This window comes from Biomphalaria glabrata, chromosome 4, assembly GCF_947242115.1.
Source record: "Biomphalaria glabrata chromosome 4, xgBioGlab47.1, whole genome shotgun sequence".
Classification (NCBI taxonomy): Eukaryota; Metazoa; Mollusca; class Gastropoda; family Planorbidae; genus Biomphalaria; species Biomphalaria glabrata.
In genome coordinates this window covers 27,942,212-27,958,659 of record NC_074714.1, presented here as the reverse complement: position 1 = coordinate 27,958,659, position 16,448 = coordinate 27,942,212, and the positions used below count along the sequence as shown (strand labels likewise).

General features: G+C 40.8%; 1 protein-coding gene across 1 annotated transcript in view; it reads left to right on the top strand.

Annotated features, from left to right (window-relative positions):
- LOC106059535 (calcium-activated chloride channel regulator 3A-1-like) overlaps positions 1-16,448 on the top strand; it is a 376,089-nt gene that overhangs the window by 270,225 nt on the left and 89,416 nt on the right. The window lies entirely within an intron of this gene.

Below are 16,448 nucleotides of genomic sequence, written 5' to 3'. Positions count from 1 at the left end.
GAAGAACAAGCGGGTTTTGGACAAGGTCACGGCATAACTGAACAAATTCTAAACCATAGTATACCTCCAACACCAAAAGAGCCGTTTTCATGGCTTTATCGACTTCGGGAAAGATTTCGACTGAGTATAAGCATGAGGCACACTGCGTAACAATGGAAAAATACAATGTAAATCAAAGCATAATAGAAGTTATGCAAAATCTCTATAAGCAAGTTACTAGTGCAGTGTACCTAAACAACAACATTGGAGACTGGTTTAAAACCACATTTGAAGTGAGACAAGGCTGCCTAATCTCACCAACTCTTTTCAATATCTTCCATGAAAGGAAATGGTAGATGCACTCCAAGGGCTACGAAAGTTCTGTAAGCTTTAGAGGAAGAAAATTACTAACTTGCGCTAAGCAGACGACATAGATGGTCTGACAGGGACAGAAGAAGACTTAGCTGACTTAGTGATGATCATAGATAAAACACTCTGTGGCATTTTTCGTCTCGAGAGACGATCTTTTCCCTTTGCAACTTCTTGTGTCACTAAAGAGGCCAATCCTTGATACACAGCTGCGATCGCAGGTTGGGCATATATAATCACCAGGCGCCGTTACATTTTTACCCTTCTTTCTGCTTCTGTTGTGTATGACATCTGCAATCCGTGACCCTTCTTTTATGCTCTCTCTCCATGTGGATCTATCCAGTGCCACCTCTTCCCAGTTGCCAGTGTCGATTTTGAAGAGCTTCATGTCGCGTTTGTATACATCCGTATAACGTAAAAGTGGGAGACCAGCGGCTCTCCTGCCTTCTATTAGATCGCCAGACAGGATGTCCTGTGGAAGTCGACCTTCTGGCATTCTACGAACGTGGCCAAGCCAGCCAAGGCGTCTGCTGCTGATAACAGAGCGGATGTCCTGGCACCCTGCTCTTTGTAGCACTTCCTCATTGGTTATCTTATCTTGCCACCTTATTTTAAAGATCCGCCTTAGGCATCAGAGGTGGAAGACATTCAGCTTTTTTTCCTGCCATGAGTAGGTTGACCATGTTTCACTTCCGTACAGCAAGATGCTCAACACACAGGTCCTGTAGACTAGGGCTTTAGTACTGCTAGTCAGCATTATGTTGTCCCAGACTCTTTTCTGCAACCGTGACATGGTGGCCATTGCCTTGGCTATCCTGTTGTTTATGTCTTTATCCAGTAGAGTGTTGTTGGATATAATGGAGCCAAGGTAACAAAAGTGATAAAACACTAACTATGACCAATAACCAAAAGGGCTTTAAAAGAGACATCAGTATTAGTGGTGAAAAGCTGACAAGTGTCAGAGCTTTTAAATACTTTAGAGCTTTTGTCTCAGATGAAAGAACCAAACCCAAAATTGTAGGCACAGCAGCACTTTCAAAACTCAAAACAATTTGGACAGACAAGGGAATAGCCTTTGACACAAAAATCAGACTGATAAGCTCCCTGGTCACTGTCACTTTCATATATGCAAATCCTGTACATTGGTTGCAGATCTCGAGAAGAGGATCCTAGCAACTAACTAAGATGCTACAGAAAGATTTATTTTACTATTCGGCCATATCCGGCTCCGGCCGAATATCAAAATACTATCCAGTACCCCTAATATCTATTATGTATTTGTAAAATACCCTTGTAACTCGATTGGCGGACTGATAGGGTTAATGTGTGTGCGACCCTCTGGCACACGTGACTTAGACAAATCACACAGGTCAACGGCTGTCGATGGACAAGGGACAGTACTGCTAGTACACACAAATACGACCTGTCTTATGGTGTGTGTAAGAGTGGTCATCAAGAATGTAGCTTTACCAGTCCAGAGAGACTAGTGGTGTTTAGTAGTCAATTCTGTTAGGTACAAGAAAGCATTTGTAGTTAGTGTAGCCAATTGTGTGGTATTGGCTGTTGATGTATATGTGATTAAACTACCACATTGTTATTCTGGAACACTTGTTGTCAAGTTTTTGTGTTAGATGTGTCGTGTTGGTAGAGAAGATCGTAACACTAGTGTCTAGAAGTGGGATTTCTTATGGCATTTGTAAAACTGCTGGATGAACTCGATCGAAAAGAGTTGAAACAAGAGCTTTGATGTTGTGGACTGATGCTTTGGAAGAAACAAGACAATTCTTGAAAAACGCCTCCGACAAGCCTTGCTGGACGAAGGTGAAAATCCGAACTCATGTCTGTTCGAAGTACAACCAAATATTAAAGAGCTTATGAGAGCCTTTCCATGTACAGTTGGGTACGAAGCTGGAAGATGTCAACGATCAGATCTGTACCATGATTAAACGGAAAGGTACCATGCTGAACAACACGGATTTGACGTTTGGTACCATGCTGAACAAGATAGATGAAATGTTTCGTACCATGATAAACAAGACAGATGAAACGTTAGGTACCATGCTCAGCAAGACAGACGAAACGTTTGGTACCATGATGAACGAGACAGACGAGCTGATTGGTACATGGTTGAGTAAGACAGAAGAACAGATGGCTACCATGTCGAGGAGTATAAACTAGGGGTGCACCGAATAGTACTTTTTGATATCCGGCCGGGGCAGGATATGACCGGATAGTAAAATTTGATATTCGGCCGGGGCCGGAGCCGGATACCTAAGTGTCTTGTTAATAGCTTGTGTTGCTGAACATTTTACGAAACTGTTAAATAACATACCTATATTGGTTGGTTTTATTTTTTTTCCTTTTATATATCTTATTGTTTTAAACTCTGTTACTGATTGATTTATTCAAACTTAACAGTATTTCTAAAAATCTGTATAGCATGAGTGTGTCTGTGTGTATGTACGATGCCACCAGCTGTAAAGGATGTGTGTAGGAAGGTCAATGTAAATAATGTTAGTATATATTTAACTGTTCATGCATTTCAGAGCAACAACCTGGTCAGATATACCTAGTGAGTCTACACATGTAGTCCTAGAGTAGTGTGTATAGTTGTTTGTGTTAACCATCAAGCATTGTTTTTTCCTTGAGCATACGTACGCAATAGAGTTGGGTGTCAGTCAAAAAAGATAACACATTGGCATGGTCAGTCAAGCATGTAGATAAATTATACCCGTCCACTAGTTAGAGGTCAAGGGTTTGTTGTTTTATTTTACGCTCCAGCATAGTGCTTCTTTGTTTGCTAGATCTAGCTGCGGTACTATTATTCAATTTCTTTTATGCGATTTTAAAATTTACTGTAAGGTTTTCCGTTATTTATTAAGTCAAAAGAATTAAACAATGAAATTAGCTTTCTTTCTAAAGGTTTTAATACAAGGCAAAAATACACACACGCAAACATGCACATCTTTGTTTTATTTTATTGTACAAAGAACGTACGTAAGAAATATTAAATGCAAAGATCGTATGTTAGAAACATCTTTCTTAATTATTACTTATTAATTATTTTATTCGTGGTTTCAGTAACTGTTACAAAAGGGAACCATAGTAAGCCTATGGATGTCAGGTGTCTAAAAGTCGTCCTAGCCTGATATACAGTGGCTAAGTACGCATCTTAAGTAAAAAAAAATAACAAGGAGTTAATTGACTGTCACAAATTATTAAGAATATTGTTATCAAATCAAGACACTTAACTGCAGGAGTAATATTCAAATTAACACGTTATAAAAATTATTTAACCGTAATATTTATTGACAGTGTAATATCCTTTGTTAGCACGTTGCGTTTTTTCATTCTGGCTTAAATATGGTCAATGTCTATCAATAAATTGATTGTCAAGGACCAAAGAAATAAAATAAAGAGTATAGGGGTGTTTAGCTCTCCATTTAAAGATAGCCCTGGTCGTGTCTTCTACAAAATAATTAGTTACTGGCTTACTGGGCTATATAATCTCGCAGTTTGTGTTCTGTCACTCGTTTAGGTGCGGGTGATCTTTAGTCCAGCTTACTAATTGAGATTTATGTTCAAGTAACTCGGCACACTTGAAAATTTGTGGCCTCTAGCCCAACCACGTGATTAAGATTTTTCTCCAAATAAGCAAACTCTTTGTCCGGATACCCGTGTAGATGTTTGGCTTGAAGTCTAGTCCCCCCCCCCAATTAAGATTAACTACTAAGTAAACAAACATAGTTCCCTCGTGTGACCTCTAGATAGTCCTTACGTTCATCGTATATGACTTGGGGTCACCTGTCAATCAATGAACTCAATGTGATGGACTAAACAAATAAAAGGGGGAGGGAGTTGTTCATCTGGAAATATACCTAGTTACCTTAGAGGTGTGGCTCTTGTAGTCCAGCCCACCCCTCTAATAAAGATTAACTACTAAATAAACAAACTCAGGTCCCTCGAAGGGTGTGACCTCTAGAGAGTGTCAATACGCTGACATTAAACCTACGTCCATCGTATTTAACTTGTGGTCACCTGCCTATAAAAAAAACTCAATAAAAGGGGTGGGAGTTGTTCATCTGTACCTCTTGAAATATACCCGCACAGCTACACAGACGTCTGGTCAGCATGACGTAGTCAAGGAATGTAGCATTTTAACATGTTAACTAACCTACTCAAAGGTCAAGACAAATTGAAAAAAAATGAGCCAGTCATTGCTGCTCTGTACGTAAAATGCATTTATGATTTTAAGTTTCATTTCTATTTACATTAACACGTATTGTCTTTATAATAAACGATGTTTGGTGCATATTCATAATGGCTCTATTTTTAAGCACATTATTTTGTTTTAATATAAACATTAATACATTCTACAACAGAATGAAACGAGGTCCACTTTATGCATATTAAATAGGTGTATTTTTTACTATCCGGTTTACTATCCTGTAGTGATATCCGACCGGAGCCGAATAGCACCGGATAGTAAAAAATGCCGGATATTCGGCCGGAGCCGGAGGGACTATCCGGTGCACCCCTAGTATAAACACTCCGTTACTCAACGGAGACGTTGTTGATTAATTGTTCAGGAGATTTCATAAACTGCATCAAATTTAAAACTCAGGTTCTTTAACCTCATAGGTGCTCACAGAGAACGTTTTTTGATAGATTCGCAACCTGACGAGCGCTATTTGCGAAATCCCGCAAGCTTTATCAAACCTTTATATTCTATCTTTGGTATTTCTCCATAAGGTCGCAGTGTATATAGAAAGCATAAATACCTATATCTCACAAATTTCATATTTTTAAAGCAATTTTTTTTCCCTTAAGTCTACTTCTTTTTAATATGCCTTTCGTCATTTCCACTTCCTTTTAGACGCGGTCAAAATAAAAAAAAAAAATCTTGAGAGAAAGAGAGCAAGTAATGGTAATTTTCACACTATCAAAAAACAAACCTATTAGCATTAAAAAGGTAAATCTATATCTATTGTCATTACGCTATAATCTCAAGAAGTGAGATAAACGATTACATTTAGTACAGCCCGATAGATATTTCTTTTTATTTAGATAACAACATATCAAAATAAATGTAGAAAGAGAACGTGAATAGAGCGGGGGTTTCCAAAGCAAGTCAAAAGTATATGTCGGAGAAATTACGATGCGCAGGTTAAAATAAAATAAAATGAGGTTTCAGAGAGTGAAAAGATTGATTTGATTTTGATTTTAGGCACATCGGCACAATTTAGGCCATGTCGTACCCGCAATCCCTCAAGGACCACTCTCTCTAAACAACAAGGGCCAAATTCTATACAGTCCTATCATTAAAATCAAGGTCTATTCACAGTTAAACTAGTAAAGGTAGTAAAAATTTGATTATTTGGTAAAAATCTAATGTAAATAGTACATGTTCACAAATTCATAAATCAGATCTTCGTAGACAACCCCACTTCCCGGGTCGACACTATCAAACAGTGTCTTTAAGCTAGTGGCTCCAAAATACCTCTCCCTGACATCCTGGTATGTGGGGCAATCAAAGAGAATATGTTCCACGGTGATGCGAGAGTCACAGTGCTCACAAAGTGGGGGCTCGTCTCTCTTCAGCACAAAAGAATGCGTGATGTAGGTGTGGCCAATCCTAAGTCTGGACATGGTCGTGCTACCACGCCTTGTCAGACCCTTAGATGTGGGCCGCCACCCAACATCCGCCACAATCTGCCTGAGTTTACTGTGAGTCTCAGCCTCCCATCGGTTCTGCCACTCTCGATAGGTGGCAGAGGCAATACTTTGTCTCAGGTCCGAGCAGGGAACCTGGGTTCCTGACACCGCATGATTTAGGGCTCTCTTTGCTTCTCTGTCTGCGGCTTCGTTTCCCTCAATGCCAACATGGGAGGGGACCCAGATGAAGGTGACATCCCTACGATCGGCTGTTATTTGGTCCAACAGCTTCAGGCTCTTATGTACCAATGGGATGTCAGTCTTCATCCGCCCCAAAGCTTGCAATGCAGATTATAAATTTCCTCCTTTCTGATGCTTTAACGGCCATAAGTGCAAGCGATATTGCATGCTATTCGGCCGTAAAAATGGAGCAGCCATCGGGGAGTCTATGGGAGATTGTTTTGTTCCGAAAGGAGCAGACAGACGCGACCTTTCCATCCATTTTGGATTCGTCTGTGTAGAAGATGCCACAATCTCCATAGCTCTCCTGCAGTTCCCTAAAGTGGACTTGTAGTATGCTTGGGTCTGTATTTTCTTTTTTGAAATTAAGGAGGGATAAATTTAATTTGGGTTTATTCATTAGCCAAGGAGTATTCTGAGGGGTTTCTATTTTAGAAATTTGGTCAATGGGTGGGGTTACATTTTGGATGGGTTCTCTCATTCGAAGGCCCAACGGCTGTATGACGTTAGGCCTTCGATTGTATAATTCTACCTCTGTGGGGTTAAATATGGAGTCGAAAGCAGGGTTCGTGGGGTTGGATTTTAGCTTGACTATATACTGCATTGCAAGCTTTTTCATTCTTATATCCATTAAGTATGGGGAGTTCTCCAGCCTCCACATGGAGACTTGGGATAGGTGATGTAAGAAACGCACCGAGACAGAGACGCAGGGCAGCATTTTGTATTGGTTCCAGTATTTTTAGATAAGACTTCCTTGCTGCTCCATATATTATGGATTCGTAGTCTAGCTTGGATCGAATTAGACTCCGATAGAGCAGCAGCAAGGTATCTCTGTCAGCTCCCCAGTCCGTATGGCTGAGTACTCTAAGTATGTTTAATGACTTTTGGCATTTCTTCTTAAGTTCCTTACTGTGGGGGAGAAAATTAATTTTGAAATCTAGGGTGAGGCCTAAAAATTGTGTAGTTTCTAAGCAAGGAATATTTTGTGTGTGTGTATGAATAATTCAGGATCTGGGTGGGGTCCCCTTTAATTACAAAAATGCATGCTAACTGTTTTGGAGTCCGAAAATTTAAAACCATTATCATTTGCCCAATTTTTGAATTTTGTTTTAACTTAACTGTTATTTTCTTTCTAAGGTGTTCATGTTTTTCCCATAAGTAAAAATGACAAAGTCATCAATATACAAAGAGTACTCTATGCCAGGGGACAGCGCATTTATGATGCTATTTATTTTAATGTTGAACAGGGTGACTGACAGAATGCTGCCCTGGGGTACACTCATTTCCTGGTCATGAGTGTCAGAAGCGGAGTTCAGGAATTCCCCCACAAAACGGGGGAGGTGTCCCTTAAGCCCCATAAGCTCCAGGTCACGTAAAATGCCATGTTTCCAGGTTGTGTCATAGGCTAGATGTTCTCTTCTGAGTAATGCATTTCTAATATAAGATTCCAGCCTTATCAGGTGGTCAGTTGTTGTCCGCCCCTGCCGGAATCCGCACTGGTAGTTGGAGATCACTTTATTCCTCTCCAGGTACCAGACCAGCCTACTGTTAATCATTCTTTCCATGGTTTTGCAGATGCAGCTTGTTAGTGCTATTTGTCGATAGTTAGCTGGGTCAGAGCCGTCTCTTCCCGGTTTAGGTATCGGTATAACTGTGGCTTTCCTCTAGCTGTTTGGGAAAGCGCCTGTTTGCCACACACAATTATAGACCCCTAGCAGGACTGCCAATGAGGGTTCGGGAAGGTGCTTGAGGAACTGGTAATGGATTTCGTCTTCTCCAGGCGCTGTGTCATGTGACTTGTCCAGCGATTTCCTCAGTTCCTCAAGCGAGAACGGTTTGTTGTAGTCTTCATTGTTCTCTGACCTGAAATCAATGGGTGTCTTTCCTCCCTGGTTTTGACTTTGGAACTCTGGCGTGTAGTGTGCAGTGGATGATTTTTCTGATATTGAGGATGCAAGGCAGTCAGCTATTTCTCCGGGGGACGTGACAGTTCGTCCTTGGTTTTTCAAATGCCCTATTGCATTTGATTCTTTCCCTTTGATTCGCCTTACTTCCTTCCAAACTGCTCTAGCAGAAGTTTTGTCATCCAGACTGCCGACAAAACTTCTCCAGGAATTCCTTTTGGCTGACCGTATGGTTTGTCTAGCCTTTGCTCTAGCTATCCTGAATAGCTTTAGGTTTTCCTGGGAAGGATTCCTTATAAATGCAGCCAGTCGTTTTTTCCTATCGCTAATAGCACTTTTGCAAGCTGTATCAAACCATGGTTTGCTAGGCCGTTTTTAGATTTGCAGAGGTTAGGGGGACAACTTTCCTGGCTATACTTAGTAGCTTGCTAGCAAAGGTATCAGCTGGGTTCTGTTCATCGAGGATATTTTCTGTGATATTTCGGAGCATCTTATTTGGAATTGTTCCCAATCGGCCTTATTCAGTTTCCACCGCTGAGGTCGTCTCAATGAAGGGAGATTGTTAGTAATGATGATTGGGAAGTGATCACTTCCCCGTAGATCATTGCTAACTGACCATTTAAAGTCGTCCAGAAGTCCGGAGACGCATACGGTGAGGTCAATGCATGTGAGTGATCCAGTTCCTGGGTGCAAGTAGGTCGGTGATGCATCATTAAGTATGCATAAATCATGTTGGAGGAAGATATCCTCCAGCATACGACCTCTTGTGTCGGTATTGTTGGATCCCCACATTGTGTTATGGGCATTGAAATCCCCAAGGATTAAATAAGGCCGGGGAGTTGTTTCAATAGGTCCTCCATGTCTGTTCGGTTTAATGGAGCGCCTGGTGGTAGATACAGGCTGCAGCAAGTGATAACCTTGTGAAGGGTTATCCTAGCTGCTAAGGCCTGTAGTGTGGTCTGTAGTTCTACCCTCTCATGGGGGATGCTATCCTTCACAAGGATACAGACTCCACCTTATGCTTTCTCTGCATCCTCAACTTTCTTGCTGTAAGCACGGTAGCTTCGGAAACTGATGCTATCTTTCAGAAATGTTTCCTGTAAGCAGACAGCTAAAAGGGTCTCAGAGTCCACCAGTAGCTGCATTTCCTCGTAATTAGCCTTGAAGCCTCTACAATTTCACTGTACAATTTTGGAATCCATGGCTTATTCTAGATGACCTACTTGGAGCTATTTGGCCTTGGGAGGCCCCCGGAGGGGTTTCCCTTTATTCCAGTGACCTTGATATTTTTATTCTTGGGTTTGGATGGAGAGGAGGACAACCCCCTTTGGGGGGAAGTCTTTCTCTCTGGAGAGGGGAGATCCCTCTGGTTAGAGCGAGGTTATTTTCTCCTCTCTCACCTCGGGCATCCTCTCCGCTTTGATTTCTCCCTTAAGGGAGTTGGTCAACCTCTAATTTGGTAGAGATTGGGGTGTCTGGCTGGGTTCTCTGAGGAGAACCTGTGTCAGACATAATGTCTCCGGGTTCTCCCGGAGTGTTGGTTTTGACATGCTGCTCAGTCTCTATGCTCTCATCAGCGAGCACAGAGAACCTGTTCTTTAGCATGACAACAGGGCTTTCTTGTTTCTTCAGAGGTGTGTTCTTTGGCGGTGTTTTCTTCTGAATTGGAGGAGAGGGTGGTGGGGTCAGTGTGTCCGTCTGTGTGGCTATGTATCTTCCTATCTTAGCAACAGCCTGGTCGTAGGTCTTTGTCAAGCCGAATCGGCCCTTAGGTAGGGCCAATACAGCCGATTTCGCCTAGCTGAAGGTACATCCATTTCTTGCTTTGTACTCCTGCACGGCAACCTCTTGTTTCCACACAGGGCAGTCATTGGAGTAGGCTGAGTGGCCAGCATGACAGTTTGGGCATTTGAACTGGGCTGTGCAGCCCTTGTCCTCATGACCCTCTCCAGCACATCTGGCACACACAGTGTTCCTCTTGCAGACTGCCGCGCCGTGTCCATAACCCTGGCACTTGAAGCACCTCATGGGGTTAGGTATGTAGGGCCTCACTGGAACTTGTAGGTATCCTGCCTTCACATACTCTGGCGGTGTCCTAGTTCCGAATGTGAGGATAATAGTGGCGGTTTCGACCTCCTCACCATCCATGCGCCTGGTAATGCGCCGGGCATGGGTGACTCCTTCAATGCCCTCCACTATTTCCTTCTCGGAACATTCCAGTAGGTCCCTAGAACTGATTACACCTCTGCTGGTGTTCAGACTCTTGTGTGGCATGACTTCCACTTTGAGATCACAGAGTCTTCTGCATCTTAAAAGCCCATCTTGCCATCTACTTTTACAAGAAGTTCCATTGATTTGTGTAGCTAAGACACACTCTTGGGCTCTCCCACTACTGACTTGAGTCCCTTATAGATAAAGAAAAAGGACTCAGCTTTGTCAGGCTTTTCCCCTCCTCTGTGCACCTCGAAGCAGGACGTTTTGGCGCCGCCGTTTTGGGCCCGCCGTTTTGACCCCCCCGTTTTGGCGCAAAGGTCGTTTTGGCGCGAGCCGTTTTGGCGACGGGACGTTTTGGCGCGAAATACATTATGTACGTTTATTGTATTATTTCTTTTAAAAGAATTATTCATATCTATGTTTTGCATGAGTGTTTGTGTTAAGACATATTTTTCACGTACTAAATGTAAATGTGTGTTTGTTTTTCACATCATTTTCTTTAATAAACATTTTGGCTTGTGTATGTGTGTTTATTAAGAGGCACACTTTTATTTTCAAAAAAGTTTTTAAGATATTACTTTAAAATTAAAAACAAAATGAAACGATGAAAGACTAAAAATTGATGCAATTATTTGTTTACATTAACATTTGTTTATTTAATGACTGTATGGTATCCATACAGTCTGTATGGTATCTCCAGGTATACATACCAAACACTTGCTAATAATAAGTAAAAATATAATACATGTACCATGTTTCTCAAAAGACTTTAAGTTAAGTATGCATAGACACCATGGTTATTTGCCTAAGTCGCTGGAATTCAAGGGTTCATTAAAAAAAACTACGTGCTTATTAAATTATCGTCAAATGATATCTCGCGCCAAAACGTCCCGTCGCCAAAACGGCTCGCGCCAAAACGTCCGGTCGCCAAAACGGCGGGGCCAAAACGGCGTCGCCAAAACGGCTGCGCCAAAACGTCACGTACCGGTGCACCTGACCACCAAAAATGATGGCCAGGTAGTACAGCTTTTTTTGGCCTCCTCCTTTTTAGCCTCGATACAAAGTAAAATTTCATAGCAATAGATACTCTAATTCAAAGACTAAAGAGTATGTTAGGTTGATCGTTAAAATGTTTCCGTTTTTTTTACAATAAAAAAAAGAAGGGCGTGTTCCGGCCATAATTATCAATATTAAGCCTTGGAAAAATAAACCGTCATAGCCTGTGTCTACTTCTAGTATATATATATATATATATATATATATATATATACCAGGGTTATTTGCAGTTAAATCCCCCTCTTCTATAAAACGAAAAAAAAATTGAAACGACAATCCCCAAATTCCAAGAGCAGTTAAGGATGATTTTTATTTTAAAACCCCCTCAAAAATTTACGATAACCCCCCTCTTCAATATAAAAAAAAGCAAAATACACACTCAAAATTCTATTAGCATCGCCAAAGGGGTTTTGAGTTTAAACCCCCTTCTTCAGTATGGTTTCAAGCTAAAGAATATTTCTTCAATATAAAAAAAAATAAATTACACACTCTAAAATCTATGAGCGTAGCAAAAGGGGTTTTGAGTTTAAACCCCCCTTCAGAGGGGTTTGATGCTAAAAAAAAAACTCTTCAATATAAAAAAGCAAATTACACAATAAATTTATTTGAGCGTAGCCAAGCCAATTGGTGGTTTTGGGTTTAAACCCCTCTCCTACAGATGGCTTTTTTTTTAAAGTTTAAAACCCATCAAGATGGTTTTGAGTTTAAAATCCCCCTACAGAGAGTTCTGAGGTGGAAAACCTCTATCTTCCATATTATTCTAAAGCAAACTACAGTTACCAAAATCTATGACCGTAGCTAAATTGGGTTTTGAATTTAAAAAAAAAAAACAACTCCAAGGATTTGTTAGTTTAAAACCCCCAACGGATGATTTTGACGATAAAACTTCCCTTTTCAATATAAAATCTAAAGCAAACTACAGTCAACTAATTCCAAGAGTGTATTCAAGAGAGGTTACACATTTCTACCAGTGGCGGGGCTCCATTAATAGAGTGCAGTGAATAGTCATCTGCCGAAATTGAAAAACACTAAATGTTCCTCAACAAAGATGGCAAAGACAAATTTTATGAGTCAGTTATAGAGATCGGGTCTAAATCAAGGAAATCCTATGCCGAAATCGGAGTCGACCCCTTAGTAAGATTTTGACAGAGCGTCGCATGAGGTTTGCGGGACATGTTCTCCGACAAAATTAATTAGGCATAAGAAGAGTTGCGATGACATCCTAGTACAACTAGGCGCCACACATTCATACAGGTCCTCAGAGCAGGTGGGAAGAGGCTTCAAACATTACCAGTGACAGATTTTTGTGGAAACAGCTTGACGGCAAATGCGCAGAACGGCGCGGGAGGGTCTAAGTCAGTAAAAATAGCACATTAGGTTTTTGAAATAAAACTTTTAATAGCAGGAAAATGCACTGTAGATACCTCAGAATATGCATTTTGTTGGCTTTCAATACCAGAAATAGTGCTTGGCGGCGGGGCGGAGCTCCCCCAGACCCCCATGCTAGCAACGGTGGGGAGTCTACAATTTTTCCACTAACTCCAGGAAGAACCTATTCTTGGGCACAATAAACGTCTTCCAAAAGAATGAAAGTTCAGAATGTAATAAAGATTATGTACAATACACACACTGTTATGAACATAATGATAACAGAGTCGATAACTATGTCCGCTTAGAATGGCTTGAATACACTGAATGACTACACAACACACATTTCGTGAACACATTCTTACAGACGAGTTACAAGCCCATGTAAACATAAGAACGATAACCGATACAGCACATAAACCAGAAGACCCACTACTCGTTTCTGTTCACTGTTCACTGGTACGGGTAATGGACCTCATTCACCAATCGCAAACAAACAACATTTAGTCACGTGATCTTATTGATAAAACAACGAAAAAAACTGTCACGTGACAACCATCATGAATTAAACATGAAATCGTAAATTATATAGAAGAGATAGAGCACCACGTGGCTTGATGTTGTTTGTTTACGATTGATGAATGAGGTCCCCCTTAGAGCGCGAAATCTCTCAGGATCCGGCTTAAGTTGTCCTTTGGAAATCTCACTTTAGTAGTGCTCATTTCACTTTTTGTTTCATTAAAAGTGATTCCATACTTTTGAGCACTATCAAGAAATCACTGTAGGTTTCGGTCGTGTGATTCAGAGTCCACACCGCAGATGGTCACATTGTCCACATAAGCAAAAGTGTCAGTGAGTTGTTCGTCTTCGATGATTTCTTCAATCGTACGCTGAAAACAGGCGACTCCGTTCGTAACGATAAACGGAATCCGACGGAATTGATAGTTTCTTACATGCTTAGAAGGCTGTGAACGGCCTTTCCTCTTCTTTTATGGGAATCTGATGGTATGCACTTTTCAGGTCTAAAGTGCTATATATAGAGTACTGGGAAGTCTGTTTTGCTAGCTCATCAATTCTAGGCATAGGGTAGGCGTCTAGTTGAGTTAACCGTTTGATGGTTTGATTGTAGTCTATAACCATTCTTTTCTTATGTCTGTCATTTGTTGTGACTAGCACATGTGCACGCTAGGGAGACTTAGATGGTTCAATAATCTCATCCTTTATCAGTTGTTGAATTTCCTTCTCTATAAACTTTCTATCTGGAATTGAGTATCTGCAAGACTTTGTAGCCACTGGGGTACAGATTACTAAATAGGCTAGTAGCCTCTACCCTCGCTGGCTGGAGAGTACTCAGGCACAAGGATGGTTTCTGACCATCGAAAGGAATAAACAGAATTGGTGCAAACCTATAAAGTCAAGTCCAAGAATGAACCCGGAGCACAAATAGTCTAGTAGAGAAACACCTTCGTATCGTTCATTTTTGAGTCGTATGTTAGCGTAGATGTGTCCTTGAGTGATTCGAGATAGATGGGTGGAAGCTATAAAGATTCTGTTGCCTGAGGAACACGTCGGCCATTTGTGCTTCTTAGCAATGTGCGTCGAAATATAGCTTTCACAGCTCCCAGGGCTCATTCACCAATCGTAAACAAACAACATTTAGCCACGTGGTGCTCTATCTCTTCTATATAATTTACGATCTCATGTTTAATTCATGATGGTTGTCACGTGACCATTTTTTTCGTTGTTTTCTTAATAAGATCACGTGACTAAATGTTGTTTGTTTACGATTGGTGAATGAGGTCCATTGCAAGTTGTTGATGAAAATTGGTATCGTAGATTTGTTTAAACTCAAAGGCTGCACAGTAGCGATAGCCGACACTGTTGAAGATTTCGATTTGCATACTCTTTGAAAATGGCCCTTTTTGAAGCACTGATTGCATGTCACTTCCCTTGCAGGGCATTGAGAGTGGGGATGCTTAGCCCTGCCGCAAAAGTAACACTTCCTAGCTAATGCATTTACTTCATGTGTGTGTGAATTGCTTGCACTTTGAGGAATCGTTACATTTGGCAAGGGTGTGGCCAAAGAATTGGTGATAGTATTTGCCGCGCAATTAGTTTCGGCTGTGATGATTCATACTGTAATGAGTACTGATAAGCATGTTCTAGTAAGCGAGCCTCCTCGAAGACGTCCTTTAAACTCAAAACAGTCTTTTCAAGTAGACGTTTTCGAATGCTGTTGGAAACTAGTCCATTGATAAACGAATCTCTAATAGACTCTTCTCTGTGTTGTTCAGCAGTCACTGCTTTGAAGTTGCAATCTTTGGATAGAATTCTTAATTTCTGCATGTAGGCGTCTATCGTTTCACATTGCTCTTGTTTGCAAGTTGCTAACCTGTGCCTAGCAAACACCTCATTCTTTGGTTGAATGTAGATGCTGTTTAGAGTTTGCATTGCTTCATCAAATGTCTCTTTACCAAGTATCATTTGGTGTACAGCAGGAGAGATGTAGTTTATCAGCAGTTTCTTAGTACCTACAGATACTACTGATACAAAATTTTTTTAAGTTTCGTACCAGTGCTGCCAATGCTCTGCTGCTTTAGATGCTGTGGGCTCGATGTCAAACTTCTCTGGGCGAAATATCCTATCCATTTCGAAATTCTTACAACTTCACAGTTTTGATTCAGTGTATTAGATTGTTATGAACATAATGATAACAGAGTCGAAAACCATGTCCACTTAGTATGACTTTAATACACTGAATGACTACACAACACACATTTCGTGAACACATTCTTACGGACGAGTTACAAGCACATGTAAACATAAGAACGACAACCGATACAGCATATAATATTCATAACACACACATACATACATATAAATTTTTTTTTCGCATAAAAAAATTCCCCGACCCCCCCATGAAAACAAATCCTGGCTACGCCCATGATATTATATATATATATATATATAAACTACCTTCTTCAATGGAATAGAAAGAACCAGACTCTCCTAATTAAATCATCATGCGTATTTTATAACATACTTGGCTATTTTTAGTTCTTTTGGAAAATTTATGTTGTTTTTCGAAATTTAAACATGTTGTTTATTTTCGATACATATAAAACAACCATGGGCGAGCCAGGGATGGTTTTGGGGTTCAAACCCCCCACCCGAAATGAAATCCCCCCGCAGGGGGAAGGGGATCGGAATTTAGTGACTGATATTTTGCTTTGATTTTGTTTATATTAGGTGAGATTTTAATACTAAACCATCACCTGCCCCAGCAGAGCCAAGGGGTTTTGAATTTAAACCCCCTACCAGGGGTTTTGAGTTTAAAAACCCTACAAGGGGTTTTTGAGTTTAAACCCCCTACCAGGGGGTTTTGAGTTTAAACCCCCTACCAGGGGGTTATGAGTTTAAACCCCATACCAGGGGATTATTAGTTTAAACCCAATACCAGTGGGTTTTGAGTTTAAACCCCCTACCACGGGGTTTTCAGTTTACACAAATTTAGTTCTGCAATACAAGATTGGATCCAATTGACTAGTTGAACTAGTACAACATTCCTTCACCAGAACGAGCAAGCGAATCTAGTATGGCTTTACCCTTTAGAATTTTTCGAATTTCTTTGCAGCCACATTATTCGAATATTATCTAGAAGTA